At 42.4% G+C, this 1,639-nt stretch overlaps 1 pseudogene; it reads right to left on the bottom strand.

Moving 5' to 3' along the window:
* Positions 1-204: 204 nt before the first annotated feature.
* Positions 205-734, bottom strand: LOC138168533 (cytochrome c oxidase subunit 6A1, mitochondrial-like; annotated as a pseudogene).
* Positions 735-1,639: the final 905 nt, after the last annotated feature.

The raw sequence follows: 1,639 nt of genomic DNA, 5'->3' as shown, positions 1-1,639 counted from the left end.
CAAAATTAAGTTTTCAATAGTATGCTTCAATCTGCATTCAGACTCTCTCAGTTATTTCTCTGAAGGTGAATAGTGTTTTTCAGCATAAGTCCTTTGGAATTGTCTTGGATCATTGAAAATAGCTAAGTCATTCACAGTTGTTCATCATACAATATTATTGTTACTAGGTACAATGTTCTCTTGGTTCTGCTCACTTTGCTTCAGTTCTATTTTTTTTTTTTTTAGGATTAGAATTATATATTTAAGCCATCCCAATCACAAGCAAAATGATAAAAGGTCAGCACATTTGTCACATGTGATGCAAGTGAACCTAAGGTCCCCTGTAATTTTCTGTTCCACATAGAAAAGGATGGTCCAGCCGCTGCTGTGGTCCCCAGTGCCTGATTAGCGGGCTCCCAGTCTTCTTCACTCATCCTCATACCCGGTGGGGAGAGGATTGACGTGATGGTTATGAAATAGAGTATGGTTTCCGTCTCCCCATGGGAAGGCTTGGTCCGGATGCGGAGATGGGGGTAGGGGACGAATTCGGGCCGCTCGTGATGCTCCCGCGACTTCAGGTAGGCGTTCAGCATGCTGACCGCCACCCCGGGGAGCGCCACGAAGTAGGTCAGCGTCCTCCACATGCGGCCCGAGCCCTCCTCGCCGTGGGCTCTGCTGGAGAGCGCCCGCCCCGCCGGGGCGCGGACCTGGCCCAGCTGCGCCAGCAGCCGCCCGCTCACCGTTACAGCCATCTTCCAACCTGCTTCAGTTCTTATAAGTCTTTTTTGGCTATTTTTCTGAGAGCTTCTTGCTTGTCATCTCTTACAGCACAATAGTATTCCATCATAATTATATACTACAACCTGTTCAATCATTCTCCAATAGATGGGCATCCCCTCAATTTCCAATCCTTTGCCACCACAAAAAGAGCTGCTATAAATATTTGTGAGCATATGAGTCCTTTTTCTTTTTGTTTTGTATCTCTTTGGGATATAGACCTAATAGTGGTATTGCTGGGTCAAAGGTTATGCAAGGGTATGTGGTTTCTTTTCTTCAATGAATTTTTGTACATCTTTTTTTCCCATTTGGCCAATTCTTCTTTTTAAGATGTTTTTCTCTTCAGTGGATTTTTGTGCCTCTTTTACCATTCAGTCTATTCTAGTTTTAAGGCATTATTTTCTTCAGGTTGTGTGTGTGTGTGTGTGTGTGCCTCCTTTACTAAGCTGTTAATTCTTTTTTTCATTTTTCTTGCATCACTCTCATTTCTTTTCCCAATTTTTCCTCTACCTCTCTTATTTGATTTTTAAAATTCTTTTTGAGCTCTTCCAGGAATTCTTTGGGGGTAGGGGAGAAGCTGAGACCAAGTCACATTTTTCATTGAGACTTCAAATGTTTTTATTTTGTTGTCTTCTTCTGAGCTTGTGTTTGGTCTTCCCTGTCACCATAATAACTTTCTATGGTCAGGTCATTCTGTGGTTGCTGTTTGTTCATTTTTCCAGTCTATTTCTTGACTGTTAACTTTATATCAAAGTTGGGCTCTGCTTCCAGGGTGGAGGAGGCACTGTTTTAAGCTTTAGTTTTTTTATGCAGCTATTTCAGAGCTAGTTCTGGGGGTCTATAAGTTTTTAGTTCTTCCAAGGTGGTATGATCTAAGGAGATG

Source organism: Petaurus breviceps, unplaced genomic scaffold, assembly GCF_028583685.1.
Source record: "Petaurus breviceps papuanus isolate PSGF00001 unplaced genomic scaffold, PetGlider_PUasm1.0 37, whole genome shotgun sequence".
Taxonomy (NCBI): domain Eukaryota; kingdom Metazoa; phylum Chordata; class Mammalia; order Diprotodontia; family Petauridae; genus Petaurus; species Petaurus breviceps.
Note: the sequence above shows the minus strand (reverse complement) of the source record. Positions and strands in the feature narration are given on the sequence as shown.